Genomic DNA, 17,926 nt, shown 5'->3' on the forward strand with positions numbered 1-17,926 from the left:
GATCAATCAATCAATCGTATTTAATGAGCGCTTACTATGTGCACAGCACTGGACTAAGCGCTTGGGAAGTCCAAGTCGGCAACACCTAGAGCCGGTCCCTACCCAACAGCGGGCTCACGGTCTAAAAGGGGGAGACGGAGAACAGAACCAAACATACCAACAGAATAAAATAAATAGGATCGATAGGGACAAGTAAAATAAATAATCAATCAATCAATCGTATTTATTGAGCGCTTACTATGTGCAGAGCGCTGGACTAAGCGCTTGGGAAGTGCAAATTGGCAACCCATAGAGACAGTCCCTACCCAACGGTGGGCTCACGGTCTAAAAGGGGGAGACGGACGACGAAACAAAAACATACCAACAGAATAAAATAAATAGGATCGATAGGGACAAGTAAAATAAGTAATCAATCGTATTTATTGAGCGCTTACTATGTGCAGAGCGCTGGACTAAGCGCTTGGGAAGTACAAATTGGCAACCCATAGAGACAGTCCCTACCCAACGGTGGGCTCACGGTCTGAAAGGGGGAGACGGACGACGAAACAAAAACATACCAACAGAATAAAATAAATAGGATCGATAGGGACAAGTAAAATAAATAATCAATCAATCAATCGTATTTATTGAGCGCTTACTGTGTGCAGAGCACTGGACTAAGCGCTTGGGAAGGACAAATTGGCAACACACAGAGACAGTCCCTACCCAACGGCGGGCTCACGGTCTGAAAGGGGGAGACGGACGACGAAACAAAAACATACCAACAGAATAAAATAAATAGGATCGATAGGGACAAGTAAAATAAATAATCAATCAATCAATCGTATTTATTGAGCGCTTACTGTGTGCAGAGCACTGGACTAAGCGCTTGGGAAGGACAAATTGGCAACCCATAGAGACAGTCCCTACCCAACAGCGGGCTCACGGTCTAGAAGGGGGAGACGGAGAACAGAACCAAACATACCAACAAAATAAAATAAATAGGATAGAAATGTACAAGTAAGATAAATAAATAAATAAATAAAGAGTAATAAATATGTACATGGAGCCCACCCCAAATAAATGGAGCCCACCCCAAAGGCCGGCCGAAACCATCACGGCGGTGATACCGTGGCGGGAGCAATCGCTTGCTCTAAGCGCCGGGGAGGTTCCCAGGTGATCCCACGGGGGACTCACAGTCTTTTTGCTTTTTGATAGCGTGTATTAAGCGCTTACTATGTGCTAAGCGCCGGGGAGGTTCCCAGGTGATCCCACGGGGGGCTCACAGCCTTTTCTTTTTGATGAGAGCGTGTATTAAGCGCTTACTGTGTGCTAAGCGCCGGGGAGGTTCCAAGGTGATCCCACGGGGGGCTCACAGTCTTTTTATTTTTGATGATAGCGTGTATTAAGCGCTTACTATGTGCTAAGCGCCGGGGAGGTTCCCAGGTGATCCCACGAGGGGGGGCTTACAGTCTTTTTGCTTTTTGATAGCATGCATTAAGCGCTTACTACGTGCTAAGCGCCGGGGAGGTTCCATGGTGATCCCACGGGGGGCTCACAGTCTTTTTATTTTTGATGATAGCGTGTATTAAGCGCTTACTATGTGCTAAGCGCCGGGGAGGTTCCCAGGTGATCCCACGGGGGGCTCACAGTCGTTTTATTTTTGATGAGAGCATTTGTTAAGCGCTTACTAGGTGCTAAGCGCCGGGGAGGTTCCCAGGTGATCCCACGGGGGACTCACAGCCTTTTCTTTCTGATAGCGTGTATTAAGCGCTTACTATGTGCTAAGCGCCGGGGAGGTTCCCAGGTGATCCCACGGGGGGCTCACAGCCTTTTTTTTTTTTGATGAGAGTAGTTATTAAGCGCTTACTATGTGCAAAGCACTGCTGTAAGCGCTGGGGAGATTCCCAGGTGATCCCACGGGGGGCTCACAGTCCTTTCTCTTTTTCATAGCATGTATTAAGCGCTTACTATGGGCTAAGCGCTGGGGAGGTTCCAAGGTGATCCCACGGGGGGCTCAGTCTTTTTTATTTTTGATAGCGTGTATTAAGCGCTAGCTATGTGCTAAGCGCCGGGGAGGTTCCAAGGTGATCCCACGGGAGGCTCACAGTCTTTTTTTTTGATAGCATTTATTATGCGTTTACTATGTGCAAAGCACTGCTGTAAGCGCTGGGGAGGTTCCCAGGTGATCCCACGGGATACTCACAGCCCTTTCTTTTTGATAGCATGTATTAAGCGCTTACTATGTGCTAAGCGCCGGGGAGGTTCCAAGGTGATCCCACGGGGGGACTCACAGCCTTTTTCTTTTTGATGAGAGCATGTATTAAGCGCTTACTATGTGCAAAGCACTGCTGTAAGCGCTGGGGAGGTTCCCAGGTGATCCCACGGGGCCTTCACAGCCTTTTTTTTTGATAGCAAGTATTAAGCGCTTACTATGTGCTAAGCATTTATTAAGCGCTTACTATGTGCTAAGCATTTATTAAGCACTTACTATGTGCAAAGCACTGCTGTAAGCGCTGGGGAGGTTCCCAGGTGATCCCACGGGGGGCTCACAGCCTTTTCTTTCGGATAGCATGTATTGAGCGCTTACTATGTGCTAAGCGCCGGGGAGGTTCCAAGGTGATCCCACGGGGGGCTCAGTCTTTTTTATTTTTGATAGCGTGTATTAAGCGCTAGCTATGTGCTAAGCGCCGGGGAGGTTCCAAGGTGATCCCACGGGAGGCTCACAGTCTTTTTTTTTTGATAGCATTTATTATGCGTTTACTATGTGCAAAGCACTGCTGTAAGCGCTGGGGAGGTTCCCAGGTGATCCCACGGGATACTCACAGCCCTTTCTTTTTGATAGCATGTATTAAGCGCTTACTATGTGCTAAGCGCCGGGGAGGTTCCAAGGTGATCCCACGGGGGGACTCACAGCCTTTTTCTTTTTGATGAGAGCATGTATTAAGCGCTTACTATGTGCAAAGCACTGCTGTAAGCGCTGGGGAGGTTCCCAGGTGATCCCACGGGGCCTTCACAGCCTTTTTTTTTGATAGCAAGTATTAAGCGCTTACTATGTGCTAAGCATTTATTAAGCGCTTACTATGTGCTAAGCATTTATTAAGCACTTACTATGTGCAAAGCACTGCTGTAAGCGCTGGGGAGGTTCCCAGGTGATCCCACGGGGGGCTCACAGCCTTTTCTTTCGGATGGCATGTATTGAGCGCTTACTATGTGCTAAGCGCCGGGGAGGTTCCAAGGTGATCCCACGGGGGGCTCACAGTCTTTTTATTTTTGTTGAGAGCATTTATTAAGCGCTTACTATGTGCTTAGCACTGCTGTAAGCGCTGGGGAGGTTCCCAGGTGATCCCACGGGGGGCTCACAGCCTTTTCTATGTGCTCTGCACATAGTAAGCGCTCAATAAATACGATTGATTGATTGATTTTCTTTCTGAGAGCATGTATTGAGCGCTTACTATGTGCTAAGCGCCGGGGAGGTTCCAAGGTGATCCCGCGGGGGGCTCACAGTCTTTTTATTTTTGATGAGAGCATGTATTAAGCGCTTACTATGTGCAAAGCACTGCTGTAAGCGCTGGGGAGGTTCCGAGGTGATCCCACGGGGGGCTCACAGTCTTTTTGTTTTTTTTGATAGCATGTATTAAGTGCTTACTATGTGCTAAGCGTTTATTAAACGCTTACTATGTGCAAAGCACTGCTGTAAGCGCTGGGGAGGTTCCCAGGTGATCCCACGGGGGACTCACAGCCTTTTCTTTCTGATAGCATGTATTGAGCGCTTACTATGTGCTAAGCGCCGGGGAGGTTCCCAGGTGATCCCACGGGGGGCTCACAGTCTTTTTATTTTTGATGAGAGCATGTATTAAGCGCTTACTAAGTGCAAAGCACTGCTGTAAGCGCTGGGGAGGTTCCAGGGTGATCCCACGGGGGGCTCACAGCCTTTTTTTTTTTGATAGCATGTATTAAGCGCTTACTATGTGCTAAGCATTTATTAATCGCTTGCTATGTGCAAAGCACTGCTGTAAGCGCTGGGGAGGTTCCCGGGTGATCCCACGGGGGGCTCACAGTCCTTTTTCTTTTTGATAGCATGTATTAAGCGCTTACTATGGGCTAAGCGCCGGGGAGGTTCCAAGGTGATCCCACGGGGGGCTCACAGCCTTTTTTTTGATGAGAGCATGTATTAAGCGCTTACTATGTGCAAAGCACTGCTGTAAGCGCTGGGGAGGTTCCCGGGTGATCCCACGGGGGGCTCACAGCCTTTTCTTTTTGATAGCATGTATTAAGCGCTTACTATGTGCTAAGCGCCGGGGAGGTTCCAAGGTGATCCCACGGGGGACTCACAGCCTTTTCTTTCTGATAGCATGTATTAAGCGCTTACTATGTGCTAAGCGCCGGGAGGTTCCCAGGTGATCCCACGGGGGGCTCACAGTCTTTCTATTTTTGATGAGAGCATTTATTAAGCGCTTACTATGTGCAAAGCACTGCTGTAAGCGCTGGGGAGGTTCCAGGGTGATCCCACGGGGGGCTCACAGCCTTTTTTTTTTGATAGCATGTATTAAGCGCTTACTATGTGCTAAGCATTTATTAATCGCTTGCTATGTGCAAAGCACTGCTGTAAGCGCTGGGGAGGTTCCCGGGTGATCCCACGGGGGGCTCACAGCCTTTTCTTTTTGATAGCATATATTAAGCGCTTACTATGTGCTAAGCGCCGGGGAGGTTCCAAGGTGATCCCACGGGGGGCTCACAGTCTTTTTATTTTTGATGAGAGCATTTATTAAGCGCTTACTATGCGCTTAGCACTGCTGTAAGCGCTGGGGAGGTTCCAGGGTGATCCCACGGGGGGCTCACAGTCTTTTTTTTTTTTTGATAGCGTGTATTAAGCGCTTACTATGTGCTAAGCATTTATTAATCGCTTGCTATGTGCAAAGCACTGCCGTAAGCGCTGGGTAGGTGCCAGGGTGATCCCACGGGGGGCTCACAGTCTTTTTCTTTTTGATAGCACGTATTAAGCGCTTACTAGGTGCTAAGCGCCGGGGAGGTTCCCAGGTGATCCCACGGGATACTCACGGCCTTTTCTTTTTGATAGCATGTATTAAGCGCTTACTATGTGCTAAGCGTAACCTCCCCAGCGCTTAGAACAGTGCTTTGTGCATAGCAAGCGCTTAATAAATGCCATCATTATTATTATTATTATTATAAGCGTCGAGGAGGTTCCAAGGTGATCCCACGGGGGTCTCACAGTCTTTTTGCTTTTTGATAGCATGTATTAAGCGCTTACTATGTGCAAAGCACTGCTGTAAGCGCTGGGGAGGTTCCAAGGTGATCCCACGGGAGGCTCACAGTCTTTTTTTTTTATAGCATTTATTAAGCGTTTACTATGTGCAAAGCATTCATTCATTCATTCAGTCGTATTTATTGAGCGCTTACTGTGTGCAGAGCACTGGACTAAGTGCTTGGGAAGGACAAATTGGCAACATAGAGAGACGGTCCCTACCCAACAGTGGGCTCACAGTCTAGAAGGGGGAGACAGACAACAAAACAAAACATATTAACAAAATAAAATAAATAAATAGAATATGTACAAGTAAAATAAATAAATAGAGTAATGAATATGTACAAACATATATACATATATACAGGTGCCGTGGGGAAGGGAAGGAGGCAAGGCGGGGGGATGGAGAGGGGCCGGGGGGATGTGCTGTTCTAAGCGCTGGGGAGGTTACAAGGTGATCAGGTTGTCCCACCGGGGGCCCACAGTCTTCATCCCCATTTTACAGATGAGGGAACTGAGGCACAGAGAAGTGAAGTGACTTGCCCAAAGTCACACAGCTGGCAAGTGGCGGAGCCGGGATTTGAACCCATGACCTCTGACTCCAAAGCCCGGGCTCTTTCCACTGAGCCACGCTGCTTCTTCACCCCCATTTGGCAGATGAGGCCACTAAGGCCCAGAGAATAATAATTATGGTTTTCTTACTATGTGCCAAGCACTGTGCGCTGGGGAGGTTACAATAACACCCGTCCACATGTTTTGTTTTGTTGTCTGTCTCCCCCTTCTAGACTGTGAGCCCGCTGTTGGGTAGGGACCGTCTCTATATGTTGCCAACTTGTACTTCCCAAGTGCTTAGTACAGTGCTCTGCGCACAGTAAGCGCTCAATAAATACGATTGAATGAATGAATGAATAATAATGGTATTTATTAAGCGCTTACTATGTGCCGAGCACTGTTCTAAGCACTGGGGAGGTTCCAAGGGGATCAGGTGGTCCCACGGGGGGCTCACAGTCTTCACCCCCATTTGACAGATGAGGTCACTGAGCCCCAGAGAATAATAATTATGATTTTCTTACTATGTGCCAAGCACAGTGCGCTGGGGAGGTTATAATAATAGTAATAATAATAATAAAGGTATTTATTAGGTGCTTACTATGTGTCCAGCGCTGGGGAGGTTCCAGTGGGATCAGGTGGCCCCACAGGGGGCTCACAGTCTTCACCCCCATTTTACAGATGAGGTCACTGAGGCCCAGAGAATAATAATTATGGTATTAACTTCTTACTTTGTGCCGAGCGCTGCTCTAAGCGCTGGGGGAGATACAAGGCCATCGGGATGTCCCACGGGGGGCTCCCAGTCCTCATCCCCATTTGACAGATGAGATAACTGAGTCACAGAGAATAATAATGACGGTATTAAGTGCTCACAGAGAAGTTAAGTAATAATAATGATAGTACTTGGTAAGCGTGTACAACGTGCCAAGCGCTGGGGGAGATACAAGATAATCAGGTTGTCCCACGTGGGGCTCACAGTCTTCATCCCCATTTTATAGATGAGAAAATGAGGCACAGAGAGTAATAATTGTGGTATTAAGTGCTTACAAGAGAAGTTAAGTAATAATGATGGTGGTATTTGGTAAGCACTTACTATGTGCCAAGCGCCGTTCTAAGCGCCGGGGGAGATGCAAGGCCATCGGGTTGACAGATGCTCACCGTCTTCATCCCCATTTTATGGATGAGGGAACTGAGGCCCAGAGAATAATAATTATGGTATTAACAGCGTACTATGTGCTGAGCACTGTTCTAAGCACTGGGGGAGATACAGGGTCATCTGGTTGTCCCACGGGGGGTTCACAGTCTTCACCCCCATTTTTCAGATGAGGTCACTGAGGCCCAGAGAAGTGATCTGACTTGCCCAGAGTCCCACAGCTGACAAGTGGCGGAGATGGGATTAGAACCCAAGACCTCTGACTCCCAAGCCCGGGCTCTTTCCACTGAGCCACGCTGCTTCTCATCACCCTCACCCTCCTCAGCAGGGCGTGTGTTAAGCGTTTACGATGTGCCAGGCCCTCTTTTAAGCGCTGGGGTAGATACAGGCCAATCAGGCTGTCCCACAAGGGGCTCACACTTTTAATCCCCATTTCTCAGATGAGGTCACTGAGGTACGGTGAAGTGACTTGCGCAAGGTCACCCAGCAGACGAGTGGCAGAGCAGGGATTAGAACCCACGACCTCTGACTCCCAGGCCTGTCATCATCAACGTATTTATTGAGCCCTTGCACTGTGGAAAGCACTGCCCTAAAGCGCTTGGGAGAGCACGATATACCGGCCGGGGAGTTGGAAGGCCGTGGGCTCTAATCCCAGCTCCACCACGCGTCTGCTGAGTGACCTTGGGCGAGTCACTTCACTCCTCTGGGCCTCAGTTCCCTCATCTGGAAAATGGGGATTGAGACTGTGAGCCCCATCTGGGACGGGGACAGTGTCCAACCCGATTTGCTTGTTAATAATGACAATGACGGTATTTGTTCAGCACGTACTTGTGTGCCAAGCACTGTGTCTATTCCATCGCTTAGTACAGTGCCTGGCACATAGTAAGCGCTTAACAAATACCATCATTATTATGGGAAGCGGCGTGGCTTAGTAGAAAGAGCACCCAGAGGTCATGGGTTCTAATCCCGGCTCCGCCACTTGTCAGCTGTGTGACTTTGGGCAGGTCATTTCGCTTCTCTGAGCCTCAGGGACCTCATCTGTAAAATGGGGATGAAGGCCGTGAGCCCCACGTGGGACAACCTGGTCACCTTGTATCTTCCCCAGCACTTAGAACAGTGCTTGGCACATAGAAAGCGCTCAACAAATACCAACATTGTTATTGCTATTATGTCTGGCCCCCTCCCCCGGGACTGTGAGCTCATTGTGAGCAGGGAATGTCCGTTTTTGTTGTTGTATTGGCCTCTCCCAAGCGCTTAGTACAGTGCTCTGCACACAGTAAGTGGGCAAGAAACACGATTGAATGAATGATTTGCAGGGAATGAATTGAATGAATGAGCATCAGACTGTCTTTCGCTTCTCACCTCCTCGTTGCTCGCTTGGTCCCATCAGTTTCCACCCCCAGACTTTCAGGTTTTTTGTTTTATTTTTTGGACCTTGTAAATGTCAGTTCCCTGAGAGCTCTCGCCTTTAACCTTTAGTTTCCCCCTCATTCCTGGGTCTTCGTTTCCTTTTCGGTTCCTTTTCAGTCTGAAGAGTCCCGGCCTACAGGGACTGTCCCCAATATGATTTTCTTGCATCCACCCCAGCGCTTAGTGCAGGGCCTTGCACATAGTAAGTGCTTTAACAAATACCGTCATCGTTATTATTATTATTTAGTCTGTGGTAGAGCTATTGAGCGTTTGCTGAGGCAGAGATCTTGTTGGGAAAAGCCGATCCTGCTAGCTAGGAAGTTCAACAAGAGAGATGAATTTGGAAGGAGTACAGAGGGACTTGTCAGCTGTTAGAAAAGCGAGGTTTGGAATTGCAAAAACAGACACCTCTTAGGCTCCCTTCTAGAGGAGACATCTCAGAGAAACAGCGTGGCGTAGTTGATGCAGCACGGCTCTGGAAGACAGTAGTAGGCCATGGGTTCTAATCCTGGCTCCGCCACTTGTCTGCTGTGTGACCTTGGGCAAGTCACTTCACTGGGCCTCAGTTACCCCGTCTCTAAAAGGGGGATTGAGACGGTGAGGCCCGTGTGAGACAGGGCCTGGGTCCAACCTGATTTTCTGGTATCCAGCCCGGCGCTTAGTACAGTGCCTGGTACACAGTAAGCGCTTAACAAGCACCACAGTTATTATCTCCCTGCCTCTCCCCACCACATCACCCTGCCTCTCCCCATCCCTTGGTAGGAGGGTCTGAGGTACATTTCTATCCTATTTATTTTATTTTGTTGGTATGTTTGGTTCTGTTCTCTGTCTCCCCCTTTTAGACTGTGAGCCCACTGTTGGGTAGGGACTGTCCCTATGTGTTGCCAATTTGTACTTCCCAAGCGCTTAGTACAGTGCTCTGCACATAGTAAGCGCTCAATAAATACGATTGATTGATTGATTGATTGAGACAGGAGAGCAAAGAGGTGACCAAGGGACACAGCATTATTCATTCATTCATTCAATCATATTTATTGAGCGCTTACTGTGGGCAGAGCAGTAAGAACAGTGCTTTGCACATAGTAAGCACTTAATAAATGCCATTATTATTATTATTATTATTATTATAATATTAAGCGCTTGGGAAGTACAAGTTGACAACATATAGAGACAGTCCCTACCCAACAGCGGGCTCACAGTCTAGAAGGGGGAGACAGACAAAAAACAACAACATATTAACAAAATAAAATGAATAGAATAGTAAATATGTACAAGTAAAATAAATAGAGTAATAAATATGTGCAAACATATATACAGGTGCTGTGGGGAGGGGAAGGAGGTAGGGCGGGGGGTGATGGGTAGAGGGAGGAAGGGGAGAGTTGTGAAGTATGGTGATTGTATTGTCTTCCCCAGCCTCGTCCTCACTATGAAAATTGATACCGGCCCCCCAAAAACTGTGATGGGACAGACCACCAAAATGCTAGTTCATTAAAGGGGAGTTTAACCCGTTTTTGGTTCCCAGCAGCAGCAAGAGGTCACAGCACTTCGCTGTAGCTAGAAACTGAAATGGCAAATGTGGGCTGTTATTTTAAAACGAGAGACCGGAATTTTAAATATTTACCCTTGGTGAGGAGTTTACCCCCTTTGGTGGACTGTGAAAAAATGCCGGACTCAGAACACTCACATGACTACTCCATTGGAGACTTTAACCTTAGCTGAAGCTACTCATTTATTCATTCAGTCGTATTTATAAATACTGTGTGCAGAGCACTGTACTAAGAGCTTGGAAAGTACAATACAGCAGTAAAGAGAGACAGTCCCCACCCTCGATGGGTTTACAGGCTAGAGGGAATAGTAATCATGATATTTGTTAAGCACTTACTATGTGCCAGGCACTGTGCTAAACCCTGGGGTGGATCCAAGCAAATTGGGTTGGACACAGTCCCTGTCCCACGCGGGGCTCACAGTCTCGATTCCCATTTTACAGATGAGGTAACTGAGGCACAGTGAAGTGACTTGCCCAAGGTCACACAGCGGACAAGTGGCAGAGCCGGGATTAGAACCCATGACCACCTTAATCCCAGGCCCGTGCTCTATCCGTTACGCCACGCTGCTTCTCATATAGTAGAACTAAAAAGTACTAAGATGATGGGCTCAGAAACCTTACATTCACTGTTTTATTAGTATTTACCAGATAGATCTGAGGGAGTTTAGCTCTAAAGCCTTACCTTGGACATATAAGGTATAAAAAAGGAACGGTGAATGGTAACAGTGCATATATGGTCAATAGGAGGGAGGGGAGATAGTAGACTTTCAAGTCATTTCTTTCCAAACAGATCTTATCCAAAAATATCTGAACTATGATAGAGTATTTAATTGACTGATGACAGGGCTTCTTACCCAAATCTAGTTGGGGTTCTTGGGAAAAATGCCAGAAAGCATTGGTGCGTGCAAAAGAGTAGGAATGCTTTTTTTTTTTTTTCCCTGAACTGTTTGACTGAGAATTAACTGATGTGATTACGGGTTTCATTAGTCCTGTTGTTCTCCAGAGTGGAGAAAACTTTTGGCAGGGCGACAAGAACGTTAAAGGTTAGGCATTCAGTGCTGCCTTACCTGATCACGTTTGAATTTATTTATTTATTTCAACCAAAAAGGAAAACAAGACTACAGTCTCCATGCTGAGTTTTTGGTTTGTTCAGTTGAGGGTTTTTGGCTTTTTTTTTTTTTCATCAATCAATCAGTGGCATTTATTGGGAGCCCACTGTGTGCAGAGCACAGAATTAAGCTTTGGGTTAGTACAGTGCAACTGAGTTGGAAGGCGCAATCCCTGCCCACAAGGAGCTTACAGTCTACGGGGGGAGACAGCTATTAAAATGGGAGAAATAGTGTTGTTATTATTATCAATATAGTAATAATATATTATAATAATAACACATTATTAAAATTATATATTAATAATATATTAAGCACTCATTCAAGTGTGTCAAGCACTAGGGTAGATTGAAGTTAATCAGGCCAGACACAGCCCCTGTCCTACATGGAGCTCAAAGTGGGAGGGAGACTAGGTATTGAGTCTCCATTTTACAAATGAGGAAACTGGCCAAGGTCACCCAGCAGGCAACTTGTACTTCCCAAGCGCTTAGTACAGTGCTGTGCACACAGTGCTCAATAAATACGATTGAATGAATGAATTGGGAGAGTCAGGATTAGAATCCAGGTTCTCTGATTCCCTCACTAGGCCACGCTGAGAATAGTATAGGTATTCCTACTAAAAATGTTGGGATAAAATCCAGTTAATTAGAAAACTGTTGTGAATATCCTATCTATTAATGTCTACCCACATCTCAAACATCTTAAGTGGTTACTCATTACTCGCTATGTCGGGCAGAAACACCTCACTATTGGCTTTAAGGCTCTCTCCCTCTTGCTTATCCACTCTCTTCTCTGCTTATATCCCAGCTCACTCTTCATTCAGGCTAAACTACTCAGTGTGTCCTTCTCTCACCTCTTCTTCAACTTGACCACATCGCTTCTCCTTCCTGGAACTTCCTCTGGGATTCAGGATGTCCCTAGGTCATTAATGATAACACTCAGTTCTGGCAGTGTTCTATCCAAACTGTGGATAAAATCTAATGGCAGAATTAGAAAATGGTCTAATTAGAAAATGTTACACCTGTGTGACTGGACACCGAGGTGTTGGAAGAATCATTTGTGCTCTTTCGGGTGGCATTGGACCCAAGGCGACTTCTACAATGCAGTCATCTGGATTCTGCAAGAATGGAACCCTTGCATTATAGTAGAACTAGGTCCGTATTGCTTTCAAAAATAATTTGCTACTCTACTTCGAAACGGTATCTAAGTTGAACAAAAGCCTTCCAGGAAAAAGTATTAATAGTAGAAAGTGGAAACAACCGGAATAGACAGAAAATGTGGCTCCTGAAGTCTGAGTGAGAACATGCTTAAGTTTACAAAAACACGAAGGGTGCGGAAAGGCTGAAAAAAGAATCGTTCACCGAATCACACCGTTTTAGGATTTTGGGGTAAGCACCTACTGAAGCTTGAAGATGACTGGCCCAAGAACTGCTTCTTTAGGTAGAGAATGTTAAGTATATTGAATTGGCTACCAAAGTTAACTGTGAAAGCAGAAAATATGATGGATTTAAATGGGTTTGTGTGAATTCACAATGAGCAGATCGTAATGGATTGGGGAAGAAGTTAGTTTAGAGAAGCCAGTGTGCCTACTAGAAAGAACACAGGTCCGGGAATATAGAGACCTGGGTTTTAATTCCGGTTCTTCCATTTGCCTGCTGTGAAACATCGGGCAAATGACTCAACTTCTCAGTTTCCTCATCTATAAATAGGGATTAAAAATCTGTTCTGCCTGTTCTTTAGACCAAAGGCCCATGTGGGACAGGTACTCTGTCTGATACTATTATACTGTGTTTACTTCAGCACTTAACACAGTATTTAGCACATAGGTAATGCTGAGTAAATATTGTTATCAGTATTGTTATTATTATTATTATTAGAAGGGAAGCGTTAGATCCATCGTGAGTCAGCAGGGAATTGATTTTTAGAGTTCTAACCAATTTAACCCGATTTCTACCCCCAAATATTCGTCTTTTTTTGTTAACATTAAACTTAACAATCAATTTTGTTAATATTCTCTTAACATTTTCACTTCCAAAATGCATATAAGTTGATTTACAAAGCTGCCTTAATTTAACCAGGGTTACCAAATAACAAATGCGTGTATGAGGTGAATTGTCAGAATCTCTCCTGTTGTCAGTATAAGTTACATGTTCTTTGGGAAGGGTCATCTGGAAGTTTTGTTCATTTTAAACTACAGGCAGTTCTCCGATAATGGGAGGGTTGCAATCTTGATCTTCATACAGTCATATTCAGGACAATTTGTGTTTATACTATACCTTGACCAGAGTCGTGGGCAGACTCAGAACCATTTCTGCCAAATTACATCTATCCAGATCTATCCAGATGGACGGATGTTTTTAGAAGAATGTTCTGTAATTCTCCAACAGTGTTCTATCCAAAATGTGTAGTGAAAACGTGTTATGGAAGAAACGACTGTACGTCATAAATACTTCTTTCCCAGATGTTGAATATTTGACCATTTATTTCTCCTCCAGCAGACCTTTACCAATTAATTTCTAGTCTCCCCACTTTATATCCCCGGCTTCTGCCACTTTACTTCTGTACTGCCTAAGGCCGGGAGTACTTTTGTGCTTATCTTTATACTCTTTTACATCCTCATAGCTGTAATTTAGTATTTGTCTCCCCTGCCACCTAGATAGTGAACTCTTTGAGGACAGGGATCATGTCTACTAATTTGTGCCCTACTCTCCCAACCCCTAAGTATAGTGTCTGCACACAGGCACTCAGTAAATACTATTGATCAATCCTTTCCTATGAAAACATCTGATATTACATCTGGTATTACTAAAGAAACAGATGCTCGAGGTGTTGTTTTGTGTATGCGTTATAAAAATAATAAAACCCCAAGTTTTTACTTGAAAGCTCTAAGAAAATCCTTGATAGTTCCATCCCAGTTTTTATAAAAATTTAAAATATCCTAGTTATTAGAGGAAACATGTGTTGGAAAGTACATCCTAAACCATGAAGATAGTTATAAGGAGAGCAACTAGGTACAGCGTTTCTCCAGTTGTCTTGCACAACCTGTGTGTAGCCTAATGGATAGAGCATGGGCCTAGAGGTCAGAAGGACCTGGGTCCTAATCACGGCTCCACCACTCATCTGCTAAGTGACTTTGGGCAAGTCACTTAACTTCTCTGTGCCTCAGTTCCCCCATCTGTAAAATGGGGATTAATAATAATAATAATAATGGCATTTATTAAGCGCTTACTATGTGCAAGGCACTGTTCTAAGCGCTGGGGGTATGCAAGGTGATCAGGTTGTCCCACAGGGGGCTCACAGTCTTCATCCCCATTTTACAGATGAGGGAACTGAGGCCCAGAGAAGTTAAGTGACTTGCCCAAAGTCACACAGCTGACAGGTGGCAGAGTCAGGATACTAACCCGTGACCTCTGACTCCAAAGTCCGTGCTCTTTCCACTGAGCCACGCTGCTTCTTAGGACTGGGAGCCCTAATGTGGGACAGGCATTGTGTCCAACCCGATTATCTTGTATCTACCCCAGCGCTTAGTGCAGGGCTTGGCACATAGCGCTTAACAAATATTATTATTAGTAGTAGTAGTACTAGTAGTCAGAATAATGAGCCGGACAGACACAGTATGACATTTCCTACTTACTCTGTGCTAATGTCAATAAAAAGGTAGAACTTCTGATTTGGAGACTGAGCGCATTATGAACAGAAATTTCATTTTAAGTGTAGGCTTAGTAAGTATACTATAGTGGTTCCTTTTAAAGATAGAATACTTTTTTCTATAGTGTGCTTTCCAAAAGCCCACACTATTTTTTTTTTTTACTGCACAGATTTCGTGTAGTGTGAAGGTGGCTTTCAAACAGTTGATATCTAAAAATGACAGCCCGCCCGATAAAGACTATAAAATACACATAGCCTAAAATAAACCATCTATAAAGTCATGGAAAAGATTGCTATATTTAAATCTGCAGAAGACAAAACTCCTTACCTTGGAGTGGTGGGGGTATAGGATTGTACTACCCAACCTTCTGGCAGCTGTGTGAAATGATTCATTTGATCGTATTTATGAAGTGCTTACTGTGTAGTAAGCGCTTATTGTGTTGAAATGATGCAACGTATAGCATATCTACTTGCTGTTTGGAGGTGATACAGTGGTACAGTGGCAGCACATTCTGGGACTCTGACTCAGACTAGATTGTTACTGGACAACCTGGGCTTGACTAGGCTTGAGTTTGGTTAGGGTGATTCACTGCCCTCCTCTTTGGGGCCTCTTTTGATAAATGGCTGGAAATTCTGGGGCTTGCCCATGCGCATTGGTTACCACGTGCCTGAAGAGAAATAGTGCATTTAGTATATGATGCACACTAGACAGATTATTGTGCTTAAATGAGGTTGCCACTATACCCTTCTTTCATCCATTCCCCACCTCAGAAATTGGACTAGCGTGTCCAGAAGAGTGACTAGGTGGTGGAGTGAGTACGGGCCACAGCCATCAGATTTGGCTTGGCTCAAGCCCCACAGTTTTGACCTATGCATTCATTCCGTCGTATTTATTGAACGCTTACTGTGTGCAGAGCTCTGTACTAAGCGCTTGGGAAGTACAAGTCGGCACCATATAGAGACGGCCCCCATGCAGCATTCTCTCCTCAGTTCTGGAGGGTGTGTATAGCACTTGCAGCTTGAAGGGGGAGAAATTTGAATTCAGTTTTCACCCGTCAACAGACTTTTCCCGGCTAGAAGCGGACTAAGTTTTTTTCATCTTATTTTAGGAGTGACAAGGCTATATTTAGAGAATTTCAAACAGTTATTTTGCAGTGAAAGTCACCACAAAGAATCAATTTTTGCTGCAGCAGAAAATCCTCAACTAAATAACATACAATGGATCCTTTGACCTCTTTGGCTGATAGATGCACAAACAAGAGTATAATTTAGTCCCTTTCAAAGGACTGCCTATAATAATAATAATTATGGTATTTGTTCAGCGCTTACTATGTGCCAAGCACTATCAGTAAGAGAAGTATCTCTATCTAGTCCAGAGGTTTAATGCATTGAATTGGTAAAACTGTAAGCCAGAGGTTAAAAAAATAAAGTGTCATTAATCAAACCTGTAGAACAACAGGTGACAGCAATAGTCAGATTTAAAAATAAAATAAAGAGTAGTCTAAAAACCTTAGTCTAGTTTTTAAAGAGACGTTTTAGGTCAGGCCCATAATTCGGAGCTCTTTCGGACAAGGGGAAAACAGGAAAATCTAGAGACATGAGCCCTTTCGTGCAAAACACACTCCCTCCATTAACCTTTAGATTCAGTTGAGGAACTGTTCTCAGAGGTGCATTGACTGATCTCATTTATTGTGAGTAAACATAGAGAATTGTAAAATACTTGAGCAAGACACTGTCGGTGGGAGTGGTGAGGAAAGATGAAAGTTGTTAATCATCATTTAGCGCGCATTATCCCCACACATTGGCACTAATATAAAATAATTGCTACGGATTTGGTAGAAAATACAGTGATCTGGAGATGCGGAAACAGGCCCTGTGACTCTGTGGTACCTCAGACCGTTTGTCCTTGGGTGTCCGTATTTTTCTCAGTGTGCTTTTAGGTACTCCGGTTCCTCCCTGATTTTAAATTGCCTTGTTCCAAGTGATTGGGTATGCCATAATGAGTGGGATGCTCACACTATTTGGGGTACCATCCCATCACCTGAAAAGCTTCAAGCTAGGTCTTCCCATCAGTTGCGACTCAGCTGCGGGGGCAGTGGCACTGCCATCGCTGTGGCTTTACAAACCCATTTTGGAACCGAAGATGATAGTTTTGAGTGCATCTGGAACTATGTGTTTCTGGCTGTGCGGGGAACTCCCTTTGATACAATTAATCCATCAGTCAGTCAGTCAGGCGTCATCTTGAGGAGAACGGCAAGAGCTGTGGAGGGTGAGAGGTGAGATAGTTGCTGATGAGGGTGATGCTGATGATGAGATGATGGTGGCAGCGCTTATGGTAGCTTTGACTCAAGGTCTGCTCGATCTTTCATAGAATAAGGATTGTAAATGAAGAAAACAGCCCTTTTGTGAATGGTTCTGGCCTTCTGCTTGCTGCCTTTATTTGAGTGATTTTTGTGCTCTAGTTAGCCAATGAGTTCTAGGGCCAAAGGGATAGAAATACTTCTCTTACTGATAGTGCTTGGCACATAGTAAGCACTGAACAAAAACCATAATTATTATTATTATAGGCAGTCCTTTGAAAGGGACTAAATTATACTCTTGTTTGTGCATCTATTGGTCAAAGAGGTCAAAGAATCCATTGTATGTTATTTAGTTGAGGATTTTTTGCTGGAGCAAAAATCGATTCTTTGTGGTGACTTTCACTGCAAAATAAGTCTGTTTGAAATTCTCTGAAAATCCCAGGATCTGAGCTGAATAGGAATTGGGCTTTATAAAATTACTGTTAATCAGGAGTAAGGGAAGGAACGTGGTTTCATGATTAAAGCAAGTGAATCAATTTTAAATCTTGTTTGTACTTGTGCATGCCACCTAATCTCAAAATTAGAAATATAGTGATAAATTTCATGTACTAAGCCTTCTGGCTGTCGAGGAAAGTTCAGTTCAAGGATATTTCAGGTGAAATATTAGTGTAAAAGGAGTCTTGCTTCTAGGGAGACTGTATCATTATCAGCAGCATTTATTGAGCACCTATGCATTTTAAAAATAAAGGAAACAAAGACTCCTTCAAGCTAAGTGTGCTGTTCACAGGCTTGGTAACGTATTTGGCTGTTCTGAGCACTCATTATAATAAGTGTTATTGAGAATCACCTCTTCCTATAACAAAAGTTTCTCATGCACGAGTATAAAGCAGTTTTGTCATAGTTCTCATTAAGGTATGCTGTGAACAATGTTGCGGAACTTTTTACACTGTAAAATTTCTAGACTGCCTC

At 44.7% G+C, this 17,926-nt stretch overlaps 1 protein-coding gene across 1 annotated transcript in view; it reads left to right on the plus strand.

Annotated features, from left to right (window-relative positions):
* The window catches only part of SNTB2 (syntrophin beta 2), a 64,953-nt gene that overhangs the window by 549 nt on the left and 46,478 nt on the right, over positions 1-17,926 (plus strand). The window lies entirely within an intron of this gene.

The sequence above is a fragment of the Tachyglossus aculeatus genome, chromosome 11, assembly GCF_015852505.1.
Source record: "Tachyglossus aculeatus isolate mTacAcu1 chromosome 11, mTacAcu1.pri, whole genome shotgun sequence".
In the NCBI taxonomy this organism is placed as follows: Eukaryota; Metazoa; Chordata; class Mammalia; order Monotremata; family Tachyglossidae; genus Tachyglossus; species Tachyglossus aculeatus.